The 14,773-nt window shown below is 41.0% G+C and overlaps 1 protein-coding gene across 4 annotated transcripts in view; it reads right to left on the bottom strand.

Annotated features, from left to right (window-relative positions):
* PLXNB2 (plexin B2) overlaps positions 1–14,773 on the bottom strand; it is a 388,095-nt gene that overhangs the window by 267,676 nt on the left and 105,646 nt on the right. The gene's annotated exons all lie outside the window — the stretch shown is intronic.

Raw genomic sequence — 14,773 nt, 5'->3', positions numbered from 1 at the left:
GCTATTCAGCTTTCACAACAGTTTTTACAAACCAATTTAAAATTACCTCATTAAAACCCTATCAGCATATAAAAGAATATTAATAAATTTATCATGGAACTTTGGCATATGAAGCATACAGGGATCCTGACGTTTCATTAACGTGACTGTTTACAAAGCATTGGTCTAGAACAGTGGTCCCCAACCTTTTTATCGCCGCGGACCAGTCAGCCTTTGATAATTTTACCGTGGCCCGCTGAGCGCGCGCAGGGGTGGGGGGGCATTGTTCGCGACGACACATTGATTGTTTATATATCAGATTGTTTTGATTAAACAACTTTTATTTTATTGTATTTAAACATGCCTTACAAAATAAAATACAAGAGCGCGGAGCACGCGAATGCCGTGGAGAGAGAGAAAATAAATATATATATAAATATATAACTGTTTGGGAGTAAAAGCGGGGGGGGGGCGCACCCGGCCGGAGGGGGAGGGGGAGGAGGAGGAAGGAGGGTGGGAAGGAAGCTGGCAAGCGAAGAACAGAAAGTAATTAGCAAGGATTAAAACGACCTGCCGGAAGGAGAGGGGGGGAAAAAAACACCAGATCTGACGGCTAGTGTAGCCTCCACCGTAGGGGCTGCAGAAACACACACCGCCAGTCCTGTCCTTCCTTTCCAACCAGTCTCTCTCCGCGCGCGCATACACACATACACACACACACACACCACACAAACACACACCCGCCGGCAGATATGCACGCACACACACTTTTTTTTTTTTTGCAATTGGCAGAACTACGGTTTTCTTTCTTTTAAAAAAAAATAATTAAATGGAGGTGGGGGGTGTGTGGAGAGAAAGGGAGAGAAGCGGACACATAAAACCGAGCCGCACTCGCGAACCACAGCATGCATCTGGGTGACAAAATTGCAGGGAGAAAGCAGGAAAAGCCGAGGAGAGAGCAAAAAAAGAAAAGAGCCAGACCAAGCGCGGCAGGGCGGGTAGGAAGGCGATGATGATTGGGGGAGGTTTGAAAAAGCAGATCCAAGCGCAAAAGTTACTGAGTCATTTCAGCGGCGGCTGGAACAGTTTTCTTGACTCCCTCCCTCTCTCCCTCTCTCTCTCCTCTCTCACTCTCTCACTCTCTCTTTCCCTGGCGATGGATCGGTGCGGGAGGGGGGAGAGAGAAGGGAGGAGACAGCGAGGGAGGGAGGGAGAGAGAGCCGAGGGTGGGACCAAAGGGGGGGGGGAGAGAAATGCATTTAAGAGGAGCGGATTTAAAAGAGCGATCATGGCCCCCGCCGCTGCGCGGCCCGGTGCCAGGTACTCCACGGCCCGGCACCGGTCCGCGGACCGGGGGTTGGGGACCACTGGTCTAGAATACAACCCTCTCTAACACTTTAAATTCTTAGTTAGAGAACTATTTACACCCATACAGATTTTCAAGTGGATATTTGAAAGCATTAAAGAATGAGACTGTAAAAAATAAAAGGAAAGAATATAAATTTGGTGTATTAGAATCAAAGTTGAATTAGATATATTGTTATCTCTGATAGTTCTTAATGGATTTTTGCAAACCAGACTAAATAAGAAGTTTTAAGAATTTGTTTATAGATAAGAGAGAGAATATGGGAAAAAGAGATCATTTTTTGTATTTTAAGATAAAGTAATATGTTGCTAAAATTGTTTATATTTGGTATGATCAAGATAGAAGTTACTTCTTTATATATTTATTTTCTATTTCTTTAGTCTTATCTTTTTATTTCTTTTCAATTTTCATCTTTTTTATATTTTCCATTTTTCTTTCTATTCTTTTTTTTAGTTCGTACTACTTTTTATCTAGTTGTAATGTTTAATAAAATTATTCTATATAAAATAGAAACCATATTGTAGAGAACTAAAATTGGAGATTTTTCTTACACTAAGTCTGAAGTATCCTAAACTGATTTTTAAGAGAAACCACATTCATATCAATGGCCTTTTCAGAAGGGTTGTTAAGGCTTTATAATTCCATACAAGCTTTGAGCAAAATTGTAGCTGTTAATTTTATGATGCTCCCCACTGTTTGTTATAATACTGCAGATGACTACTTAATTATTTCAACATTTAAGTGGTATAGCAATGTCCATGGCTTAGGTCCAAAGTATTTAAAGAAGAAAGAGGAAATGCATTTGTGCTATTTTTGTGTGAAGTCTTCTCCCTCCAGCGTAAAGAAAATATAGACCAATAATTTAAGGATAATCTTGAGAATGAAGTTAAAGAACTTAAAGAACTGTGAGCAACAGGGACATGCCTCCGGAAGGTCATTTTTGCATCCAGTTTATTATTCACTATTTTTAGCTGTTCTGAACATTGGACAAAGAATGTCATTTGATATACTGAAAAATTCTAATTAAAGAATGGAAATAAAATTGCAATTAAATACAAATGATAGTTTTTCTCTCTCTTTATCCTGCATGCTTAGTCCTCTTCTTCAAATACTGAGAAGTAAGATGAATGACAGATTTAAATAGAATGTTTTTTTAAATAGCGTAGCAAATTGCAAATAGCTATTAGCAAAAATAATAAATTCTGTCACCTTCCCAGAAGAGAAGAAAATGTTCTCCAGACTTTATGTATTAATCAAAGTTTATAAAACTTTAAATCCTGACAAGCTACTATATAGTAAAAATGCAAAAATACAATTTTTAAAATTCAAATATCTTTGAAAACCAGTTTTTGCCATAGGCATATTTTAGTCTAAAATTCTCAGGAACACTGCTCATGGGCAAGAAATAGTTTCTGGCTGGTAATCTGAGTTTTTAAAGTAATCTTCAGTGAATTCACATACAAATTATTAATTTTAATTATGCACAAAGCTAGCTTGGAGTTTTCCGGAGTGCATAGTATTTTTGGAAAGAATCTCATCCTTCACGCATTCCAAACATGATTGAATCTGTGACTAAATCTATGAGTGAACCAAGAAGGAATGTTAGTTACCTAACAACAAGTGAGATAGTAGGTGAGTTGTGAGAATTCACAGATGATCACTTGAAGACTCAGGTTTCCAGGTTACATAACTAGCTTTTCACAGTTTTTGGGTTTCACCCACAGTTTATTAACTGGCAGATATAAAGAGAGGATATAACTCTTTTTCTGGATGCAGCTATCCAATGTTGAATGAAAGCTGAAGGCTGTATCCATTCTCTTGTGGAAGAATTCTACAAATGTGAAAGGCAAGTTCTGTTTAAATCAGGTCTGTCAAACTTGATTTCATTGATGGCAGCATCAGGGTTGTGTTTGACCTGGGTGGTGGTCATGGCCAGTATAACAACACTTGTGTCGGGGGTGCCTGTGGTGGCCCAAGGGTTCTGCCAGTGAAAATAGGGTTCTGAGCTCCATTTTCGGCTGTGACAGAAAATGTGTTCTGCATTCAAACATGAGCATGTCAAGATAGGTGCCATGAATAAAGACACAAAACTGAGTTCTGAAGTAAATCTAAAGGAAATTAGGTAATTTTGACAAATAACCCAGAAATAACTAAGATGGCACTAGCAAAGATGGGGAAAGCAAGTCTGGAGAAGGCCTCATAGGTCCTGCAGCTGTTCTTAGTTGTTATTGGAGAAGCTACATGGCTTTTACCTGAAGAACACTTGGGTGGCATCTTGATGACTTATTCTCAAGAGTCATGAAACTGAAAAAAAAACACCATGTCACCTGTCACCTGGCCTTTGCTTTATATCTGTTTGAATAAAAAGAATTAAGCACTATGTTCCTCTAATATCTATTTAGACAAGTAATATCTTGTTTAAAATAATCAAATATTTAAATTTAAATCAACCTACTGAACATGAGTTGTATGCTCATTCTGACTCATTGTGAATGCTGCCCCTTAGCTCCTCCCCAACCCATGGCAATCAGTTATCAAATTAAATTTGTTTTTAGCGCTGGAGTCTGTTCCAGAAAATTTGATCATAAATTTTGAAGTGAAATAATCAGGTATTTTAATATTAATTCGTGTGTGTGTGTGAGAGAGAGAGAGAGGGGGGGGGAGAATATTCATGTTAGCCGATATGTCAACAGTATCTATCTCCTAAATCATTAAGTTGTATATTATGTATGAATCATTACAGTAATATACCCTCCTTCCAATATTGACTTTTACTCATTTCCTGCATTTTAGCGTTTGACTACATATATTTCATTACCTCATCAGAACTGAAATCCCTGCTTAAAATATTCTTTACTTCTGCCTTCAATGAGGAGTGATTTAAAAGAGCTTCCTGCCACCACTGGTAACCTAGTTCACTCTAGAGAGGTGTTTATCTTTAATGTCTGCTATACTGACTCCCAGCATGCATGCAAAATAGACTATGTGCAACCCTATCCTGCATTTTCTGTCAAGAAGTGAATGCTCTTGACTTGCAACAGAGATTTTCTTGATTATAACGATATCTCATTCTGCTTGGATGGCACATTTCCCAGGGTAAGGAGAACTGGGCAGCTCCCAGCTACTGCGATGCACCAAGAAACGTACAGAGCTCTTAATCCTGGCTTGGGAGTTAATAAAATTAACTTCTGGTTTAATATGGATGCCAATGGAGGAGGAAGATTGGTTTTAGGCAGTAGCTCAACAGACACAGACAATGAGAGAGAATTGCACATAATATTGGGTTTGGGGGGGGGAAGGAAGGCAGGGGACAGGATTATGTTTAACACCCTGTTGTCCAACCTTGGCAACTTTAAAACTTATGGACTACTCCCAGAATTCCCAGCCTGCACGGTTGGCTAGGGAGTTCTGGAAGCTGAGGTCCACAGATCTTAAAATTGCCACATTTGGGCAACCTAAGGTTTAGCAAAGAAACCTATACTCCTGAAAGCAGTTTGCCATTCCTACTAAAGGGGTCTTTACTGAACAGTGAAATATTAAGAACAGAAGGGGAATGAAAAGTTGTTAAAAACAAAACGTACACCTTCTTGAGAAAAACTGTTTCATTTTCTTTTCTGCCTTTTTTTTTTTTTTTGGTTGCTGAAGATGGTACAGAAAGCTTAAATTTCTTTGGCACCTGTTCTGAAAAGAGAAATCAGACCACGGCTCGAAATGCCTCCAGAAACACTAAGTGAATCATCTCCATATTCAGAAATGTCATGAAGTACCAAGGCAGGTGTTGCAAGTACAGACACGATCCATTTATACCCTCAAGCAACATTGCTGTTCATGTGATATGATTTTTAAAACTTGAAATCAAGAAAAACATTGTCTTGTGGCAATCTAACATTTCAACTCTCTGTCTACCCAAGATAACAGCATCCTGTATTCTGCATATTTTTCCCCTTACGGTACTTTAGACTTACAAAACAGAAGTGGAAAGTTCATCCCTTTTATTTAGGTCTAGGATACCTATATAGCTAAACCTAAATGCACTTTTGGGCCATGGTTCCATGCATTTAGCAATCTCTACCTGCCACAAGTGATGACCCTTAGCTCTACTGGCATCGCTGCTCTTATCAACAGTACATTATTACCCATTTACATACAGCCAAAGGAAGGATTAGCTTCCCCCCCCTACTGATTGTCTTTCACAATTTACTATTCTTCCCCAACTCCAAACAGGCTTGCTGTGAATTCTCTCTCTCTCCAGCTGAGTTTCATGCCCAAGGCAAGACTGGAACTCAGAGTCTCCCAGTTTCTAGCTTGCTGCCTTAAGCACTACTCCTAATTGGCTCTCTAGCTTTCAGTTCTGGAGGAAACCAATAAAAAGGGACAAATAAGTGGGATATTTAGCCATAGGAGAAAGTGACAAACATAGGCAAACATGAACCAGTGATCTAGTGGTTAAAGCAGGGATAGTCAACCTTTTTATACCTACCGCTCACTTTTGTATCTCTGTTAGTAGTAAAATGGTGATTTTATGAATACCTAATGAAAATGTTTTTAAATAATGCTATGAATTTTTTTAAAAAAGTCAATGAAATTTTAAAAAAGGAAAATGCTTCAATATCAGACAAAACCCCTACCGCCCACCATGAAAGCTGGAACACCCACTAATGGGCAGTAGGGACCAGGTTGACTACCACTGGGTTAAAGTGTGGGATGAGGAGTGAGATTCATTCCAGTTCTACTTCCCCTCCTTCACAGAAGCTCCTTGAGTCACTTTCAGCCAACCATCTGCTTTCAGTCCAACTTATTTCTGATCTTGGGTTGTAATAAAGATTATTGGTTGTTATTTGCCATAGAGTTATTGTGTGAGGGAATCACAGAAGGAAATGCTATATGTACTATCCTGAATTCCTGAGTGAAAGGGAGCAACAATTTAATGAACAGTTAAGATAAAATAAAGTGATGTTCAATTTGTCATGTACATTTTTTTTGCCCCTTAATAGTGGATCACAGGATTTTGAATACAATATGTAGGGGTTTTCATTCTTACTACAAAACAACTATGAAAAAGGAGTACTATTATTTGTGTACAGTATTTATAGTTTGCCCGTTGCCGAGAGAAACCATAACAAGTAAAGTAAAAACCAAATAAAACAGTTAATGAATTGCTCAAAATCACACACTCGGAAACCACAAAGAAATAAACAAGTATCATAATCAGAAATGGCAAAAGACATGGCCAGTTCTTCAAAGTAGACCAGAACAGAAACAGACACCACAAAGTTGCTATAGGGTATAATATAAGAATCTTGAAAGCCTGCCAGAATGTATCTCTTATATAGAATCAAGGCAGGGTTGTTTTCACTCTCTTTCTCATGCATCCTCCTTTTGTGGAGCTGTGTCCTCTTTGGCACATTTGTTTATTATCTCTTAACAGTTCTGCTGACAGTTCTTGCATTCCTTTGTCAATTTTATCTCTGCATTCCTCTACTGGAAACCAACTCCCAAATAACAAAAAGCAGATTTTCATCCAAAACAGAATATTAGATACAGGCATGCTACCCTTTCAGCAAAAGGGCTACCCACCACAGGGAAGGCTCCTTGATGCATTTTCATTATAAGAAGGTTATGATTTTGCCTGCAACAATCTTTGAGAGTGTAAGAATAAACAGCAACTTAACCAAGATAGCCCACATCTTTTTCAGTATATGAGCATCCACTAAATGTAAGGGATCTGCTGTAGTACTAGCAATTACTAGCAGCACCCGCACCAGAAGAAAATGAATGAGTTAATCTTGAGAACATTTTTCAGTGGTGCCTATAATAAACACAATGGAATATTTCTAAATCAGCTCTAGGTATGATTTATATGGAGCCACTCCCCCCAGTTTTTGAAAGATGAAAATTAATCCTAGGTTTTTTTTCCCCTTTGCCTCTCTTTCTAATTAAAATTAAAACGTATGCTGATCTATGACTATAATAAAGATTGATCTGGCTTGAAAATTAAATCAAAATTTGTTCTGTCAACATCTTACTTGCGAATGCCAACAAAGGAGCCAAGCGGAGAAAAAGGCTCATTGGAATAAAATAAGGATTCTCCTCTACACCAGAGACTGAAGCAACATCTGGCTCCACCTGCCAGTTAATTATTTTTAAGACTTTTCATAATAAGATTTTAGAGAAAATTGTTTTGTATACAGCTATTTAAAGGTAGCACCGGGGCAGAAAAGTTTATCTGACCTCATCATGCTCCATAATGAAGTAAAGTCTCATGTACCATGTGGAGCCTACTCTGGCTAAGGTTCACATCAGAGCAGCACTGACTGCAGACTTTGAGGGACTCCTAATGTTTTTCAGGAGGAATGTGCTCGGTGTATGAAAGATATTTCCTGTAAAGTTAGACTGGATTGTCAGTGACCTCCCCACCCCCATCCCCAATCAACACTAGCATTACTAAGTGGAATTTTCAGAATTCTTCTTTTAGCAAAAAGGATAATGAATACCAAATGCCAATAATTCCTCCTGTGCAAGTGCTATCATTTCCCCCCCCCCTTTTTTAGAGGATCCCCAAATATCTAGAGCAGTTGTGCAGGGGCACGCAGTACAGATCACATAAAACCATTTCTTTCATGGAAGGTTCTTCCACTGGCTTAGAAATTTCCTATGACATTCTTCCAACTGTGCTATATTTTGCCCAATGACACTGAGTGTCATATCTACTTTAAGGTGACCAGACGTCCCGCTTTTGGCGGGACACCCCCGCTTTTTAATGCATTTTCCCGCGTCCCGCACGCTTTTTTAAAAAGCACGCTTTTTTTGGCGCTGGCAGCTCCCGCCCATCAGCTGCTAGCTTGCTGGGCTGGCTCATCGTTCTGTTCTATCTGCTACCTACAAATTTAAGCCAGCCCAGCCTGCCGCTCACTGATTTAATTGGCCAGGACTCCAGCCAATCAGTGAGCTGGCTGGGATGGAAAATTTTCCATCCCAACCAGCTCACTGATTGGCTGGACTCCTTAGCCTGAGGACGCCTGCGCAAGTCTCCATTTTCCTTTCGTCTTTTGGGGTTGCAGCTGCGCTTGTTGGTGAGTAATCTAATCTAATTCTAATCAGAGAATTTTCCGCTCGCCGCGGCAGGAGGAGAGGGTGGGGGCAGCGGCAGCCGCCCGCAGAGAACCTCCTCTCGCTTCCAGGGCTCCCGCCGCCCGGCAGAAGCCCGTGAAGCGCATGGAAGTTCTGTGCGGGCGGCTGCCGCTGCCCCCACGCTCTCGTTCGTGCAGAGAATTAGCCTCGGCTGCTGAAGGGATCGGGCCGCCACTTTAACTTTCTCCTCCTCCTCCTCCCGCCCTTAGCAAGAGAAACGGCAGCCCGCCCGGGAAATGGACACTTTGGCAGCGCTTGCACAGCGCTGTGCAAGCCCTGTCAAAACGCACGTTTCCCTCCTCGGCTGCTGAAGGGATCGGGTCGCCACTTTAACTTTCTCCTCCTCCTCCTCCCGCCCTCAGCAAGAGAAACGGCAGCCCGCCCGGGAAATGGACACTTTGGCAGCGCTTGCACAGCGCTGTGCAAGCCCTGTCAAAACGCACGTTTCCCTCCTCAGCTGCTGAAGGGATCGGGTCGCCACTTTAACTTTCTTCTCCTCCTCCTCCCGCCCTCAGCAAGAGAAACGGCAGCCCGCCCGGGAAATGGACACTTTGGCAGCGCTTGCACAGCGCTGTGCAAGCCCTGTCAAAATGCACGTTTCCCTCCTCGGCTGCTGAAGGGATCGGGCCGCCACTTTAACTTTCTCCTCCTCCTCCTCCCGCCCTCAGCAAGAGAAACGGCAGCCCGCCCGGGAAATGGACACTTTGGCAGCGCTTGCACAGCGCTGTGCAAGCCCTGTCAAAACGCACGTTTCCCTCCTCGGCTGCTGAAGGGATCGGGCCGCCACTTTAACTTTCTCCTCCTCCTCCTCCCGCCCTCAGCAAGAGAAACGGCAGCCCGCCCGGGAAATGGACACTTTGGCAGCGCTTGCACAGCGCTGTGCAAGCCCTGTCAAAACGCATGTTTCCCTCCTCGGCTGCTGAAGGGATCGGGTCGCCACTTTAACTTTCTCCTCCTCCTCCTCCCGCCCTCAGCAAGAGAAATGGCAGCCCACCCGGGAAGTGGACACTTTGGCAGCGCTTGCACAGCGCTGTGCAAGCCCTGTCAAAACGCACGTTTCCCTCCTCGGCTGCTGAAGGGATCAGGCCACCACTTTAACTTTCTCCTCCTCCTCCTCCCGCCCTCAGCAAGTGAAACGGCAGCCCGCCCGGGAAATGGACACTTTGGCAGCCCTTGCACAGCGCTGTGCAAGCCCTGTCAAAACGCACGTTTCCCTCCTCGGCTGCTGAAGGGATCGGGCCGCCACTTTACTTTCTCCTCCTCCTCCCTCCCGCCCTCAGCAAGAGAAACGGCAGCCCGCCCGGGAAATGGACACTTTGGCAGCGCTTGCACAGTGCTGTGCAAGCCCTGTCAAAACGCACGTTTCCCTCCTTGGCTGCTGAAGGGATCGGGCTGCCACTTTAACTTTCTCCTCCTCCTCCTCCCCTTCCGCCCTCAGCAAGAGAAACGGCAGCCGGGCTTTTGCCACGCCCCCACGCCGCCGCTTTTTCTTCTTCCCCGGCCTTCCCAGTTAGCTTGCTTGAAGCTCCGAGGAGGCGGGAGGAGGGTCGCAGGAGTGGAAGTGGGGGGAGGTCTCCCCGGCCGGGAACAGCTGAGAGGCTGCCGGCCCCTTTCGCAGGAAAGTTAACTTTTCTTGGCGAAATCCTGCCCCCCCCCGCGTGGTTGAGTGGTCGGCTGTCCTCTTCCCGTAAGGCGCCCGGAGTTACCTGTGTGTGAGGTGGGCTGCCCTATGCATTTGCGTGTGTGCGCTGGAGAGAGAGTGAAAAAGAGAGGGAGAAATAATTATATTAATTAGATAGATCAGTCTTTCTCCACCTTCGAGACTTGAAAGTGTGTGGACTTCAACTCCCAGAAAGGGAGTTGGGAGAAAGGGAGAAAGGAGGAGAGAATGAAAGGATGATGGAAAGAAGAAAGAGGTAAGGAGAGGAGGATGGAAAGGAGAGAAAGAGGGGGAGAGAGGGTAGAAAGGGGAAGAGGAAGAGCAGGAGTAGGAGAAAGGTAAGGGAAGAAGGAAGGGAAAGGAGAGCAGGAAGGAAGAAAGTAGAGAAGGGAGGAAGGGAGAAAAGAAAGGGAAAATAAGGTGGTGTTATAACAGGAGGAAGGGATGGTAAACAAAGCAACCCAAACTGTATATTATAACCTATTAAATGAAATAATAAATGTATAAGAATGATAAATGTTAAAACACTTGTAACCAAATGACATGCTATATGTGATGATGGGTTTTTTTCTTTTTGTTTTGTTTTTATTGTTGTGGGTATGTGTCGTCTATGTAACAAAAAAAAATAAAAAAAGTTGATAGGCAAGAGGAAGGAGGAAGGAAGGAAAAAAGAAAAAGAGGGAGAGAGGAAAGAAGAAAAGATGGAACTAGAAAGCAAAGAAGGAAGGGAGGGAGGAAAGGGGAAGACAGGGAAAGAGTAGAAAGACAGAGAAGGTGAAGGTAGATAGGCAGAAGGAAGGAGAAGGAAGAAATAGGAAAGGAGGGAAGAAGGAAGGAACAGAAGCGAAGAAATGGAAAGAGCAGAAAGACAGAGAAGGTAGATAGGCAAAAGAAATGAAGCTGGAAGAATGGAAGGAGGAAGGAAGAGAAAAAAAGAGGAAGGGAGTGAGTGAGGAAAGAAGAGAGGATGGAAGGAGAAAGGAAGGAAGAGAGTGAAAGAGCAGAAGACAGATAAGGTGAAGGTAGATAAGCAAGAGGAATGAAGGAAGAAGTGAGGAGTCTCGAGGAGGGGGAAAACATTTAGTGACCAAAGTTACAATGGCATTGAAAAAAGTGACTGATGACCATTTTTCACACTTAGCGACCGTTGCAACATCCTCATGGTCACGTGATCAAAATTTTGTTTGGCAACAGATTCGTATTTATGCTGGTTTCAGTGTCCTGGGGTGACCTTTTGACAAAAAAAAATTTTTTTTAATCAAGCCCCCCCCCCCCCCCCCGGTCAAGGGCGTCCCTCTTTTCCAATCTGAAAATCTGGTCACCTTAATCTACTTGCAGTGTCTAAGTGGTGCAATTTAACAAAATATAGAAGTCCTTGACTTAGCCATTTGTTTAGTAACTATTTGCAGTTAAAACAGCATTGAAAAAAGTGACTTATGCTTGTTTTTCACACTTAGGACTGTTGCAGCATTACCATGGTCACATGATTAAAATCCAGATGCTTGGCAACTGGTTCATATTTATGACAGGGCCATGCGATAACTTTTTGTGGTCTTCTGACAAGGAAATTCAATGAGGAAACCAGATTCACTTTATAACCGGGTTGTTAACTTGAACAACTGCAATGATTCATGTAATAACTGTGGCCAGAAAAGTCACAGTTATTTTGCACATAAAAAGGTGCAAAACTCAATTCTGTCTCACTTAGCAACAGAAATTTTGGGCCCAATTGTGGTCATAGGTTGAGGACTATCTGTAGTCGTTAAGTTTATGCATAAAAACATTTGATATACAAAGACTCTTTGGAACTAGCTGTATACCACAAGGTGTGGAATCTTAGAATCTATGGCCATTAAGATTTTCTTGAACTACAACTCCCAGAATCTCTTAGTCCTCGAACTGCTGGCCATTCTTATGAAACTTACAGAACTTTTAAAGTAGAATTTTTAACATGGATTTTCATTTGTACTGTCAATATGTTTCAAAACCTTATATTAAAATTAACATTATTAAAAAATATGGTAGCTTCTTAATTTATGAAGTTAAATTGAAAATGCTGATTTTTATATGAGCTTTTTGTAGATTACCTTGGAGTAAAATACTTTTGATGTTACAATAGTGTAAACAAATATTTTTTTTAAAAAAACCACCAGAATAAGAAAATGACTATGTGAAGCCTGAATATTTTCAATAACTTTGGAAAATTAAGAAAGTTTGGTAAGTCAACAATGAGAACAGGTAAAAGAATGCAATTATCTGTCAAACTGAATTTATCAATATTGAGGGGGAAGATAATTTTAATTAGAAAGAGAGGTAGTCAGATTACTAAACAGACATTAGCATTTTGAAAACGTTCATTTGTTACTTACTTTATTTCAAAATTTGAAAAATCCCCTGTACCATCATTTTTATTACATAAATGAATTGTTTCTGATTTGCATGACAGCATGCTCAGCAATTCAATCTCAGTTTTGAACAATTCTATTGATAAAAGTATTTTACAACATGTACTAAATATAAAACAATGCTAATGAGGCAGGAATATTTTTAGTACTAACCCTCTTTGAAATCTCTGCTGCTGTAACATGATAATCAACCCAATATCCATAATTCCCGATTGTAATAGCTAATTGTAAAAAAAAGCTTTGGTTTAGGATACCTGGATGATATTTGACTGCCTATTTCTATGCTGTAATATTCAGACTACAGCGCAGGATTTATTGTAAGTCATCTTAAGAAAGGAATTGAGGGAGAGAGAAATCCTTCTCACCAGACACATTTTTCTTCTGTGCATTTTTAAATGCTTTTGTCCAAGATTAATTGATGCATAATTGCACAGGAAAAGCCAGTAAAATGGTTCTGGCAACTGATCACAAAATAGTTAAATATTTATTATATGAAAGAATGAATCTATCTGAGCAAAAAAAGGGAAAGATATGGAGCAAAGAAAAACAAACACAAAGATATATGTTGAGCTGTAAAAAACACAGTCTCGATCACTTCTTAAAATGGATTTAGATGGCCTCTCAGTTTAGGCATAAAGTAGAATTATAATATTTCTAAATATAGTAAATGGAATGAGCATATATATTTAAACTAAAGTCAATAAACCAGTTTTAAAAATGCCTGGCCTGCTTATGACCTGTTTGATACTGGAGGAAGTGACTGGCATGTGCTTTAAAAAATGACTATGTCAGAAATGGATTGTGAACATGTCAGAACTTGCAGAAACAGGAAACTAAACTGTTTGGTCAGAACACAAAACTCTTTTGTTTTTAAAAACACCTGAAACTTTATATGGAATTTTGGCAGACAGAAGAAAAAATGAAGTTCTCATTTATAGATTTGAATATTAAGAAAGACGTGGACCAAATGTGTGTGTGTGTATGCGTGTGTGTGTGTGTGTGTGTGTGTATGTGTGTGTGTGTCAGGGGATTTATAAAATATTGAAGTGTTAAGGGGAAAATAAGAGTCTAATTATGTGTTGAAAAGAAAGTTAGAAGATACTGGTATATTTCTTATCTTTAGCTTCTTTGTTGTCATTTTCTGTTTTTCTTTCATTTTTCTTTTGGTTTATTTTTTTATCATATGAAAAGCTTTAATAAATATACAATAAATAAATTAAAAAAATAAAAACACTGTATCCACAAATGTTTTTTTTTTTCAAAACATGACCAATAATTTTTAGATGACATGTTTACTAAGTGTTGTTTCTTATATTCACCCTGACCATGTGTATTCTATATCACTTAAAACTGCTTTTTCCTGTAAACCTACTTGTTCTGACGCAGCTTCTCAAACACGACAAACCCTCTGTATTTAAATCAGTGATTCCTTTATTAAGAGCGCCAGCAGCCCCGGCAAAAATTTTCTCTCTCAATTCAGCCTAACAAGTCTGCCCACAAATTTCCACTGCTCTCCTCTCCTCTGCCTTCTGCGCATCAGGCACTGGATCCAGCTGTTCTTTCTCTTCCTCATCAGCCACCTCCAGACGTGGGACTGTTGTTTCTCCATCCGAGGGCTGACGGCTGGCCCAGGCTCCCCCTCTTTCTCTCTCTTTCTGCCAGCTCCATTCCCACTTCTCCCTCAGAGCTTGATGCTGACCCCTGACTCCCATCTGGCCTCCTCCTCTGATTTGGCAGCTGGAGGGGCCAGCAGCCCACAGGCCACAACACCACGCACCACACAACACGCACTTGTGGTTGCTACCACGGTAGCAACCACAAGTGCAAAAATCAGTATTATCATGTAACGAGAAAGTAAGACCAGGCATCCAGTTTCTATTTTAACTTCTATCAACATCAGCATCTTCATAATGAATCTTCAGAGATTTAGAAATATTTAATTATTGTGCTTCCATGAGTCTGGAAAGTGCAAAAGAAATAATTTCATCTTCAAATGCAAAATACATTTTTCTCCTACACCTATATCAATAAATACAAAGAATTGGTTCGTATATCATACCTTACTAAGATTAAGTTTTACTTAAGCATGTTTTGCTAAAAAGAAGCACAACTGCACAAAGCAATACCTCACAAGTTGTACTTTACAAGCCAGACAACACAACAAACCCAAACTAAACAAAACACGGCGCACACACTCTCAATATGGTTTAGAAGAGTCCCATAATTGTTACA

This window comes from Thamnophis elegans, chromosome 7 (genome assembly GCF_009769535.1).
Source record: "Thamnophis elegans isolate rThaEle1 chromosome 7, rThaEle1.pri, whole genome shotgun sequence".
In the NCBI taxonomy this organism is placed as follows: domain Eukaryota; kingdom Metazoa; phylum Chordata; class Lepidosauria; order Squamata; family Colubridae; genus Thamnophis; species Thamnophis elegans.
The sequence above is the reverse complement of the archived record's forward strand: the minus strand, read 5'-3'. Positions and strand labels throughout refer to the sequence as shown.